The following is a 362-nucleotide window of genomic DNA, read 5'->3' on the forward strand; positions in this document are numbered from 1 at the left end:
TTGCCTGAAATCCCAGTATTGGAGAGGGAGGCTGAGGCAGGAGAATTGCCACAAGTTTAAGCCAGTCTTTGCTCTAGGATGAGATCCTGTCTCAAGAGTTTAAAAAAAGGGGCGAGGGGGGGATCAAAATGTAAGAGGCACTGAGGAACCTTCCAGGCTTGTTTTGGTCGGTGCGGCAATGTCCCAGCCAATGGTCTCAAAACGGGGCGCCTAGAGGTGACAGCACCGGCTTTATTCGCCTCGAGGGGCGCGGGAAGCGACTGCACTAAAGGGAAACAGAAACTCGGGATCCGCAGGCGCGCGCCCAGCCCGGCCCACGTGACCCCGGGCTCCACGGCTCTCCGCGCGCGCCCCCGGCCGCA

The sequence above is a fragment of the Microtus ochrogaster genome, chromosome 7 (assembly GCF_000317375.1).
Source record: "Microtus ochrogaster isolate Prairie Vole_2 chromosome 7, MicOch1.0, whole genome shotgun sequence".
Lineage (NCBI taxonomy): Eukaryota > Metazoa > Chordata > Mammalia > Rodentia > Cricetidae > Microtus > Microtus ochrogaster.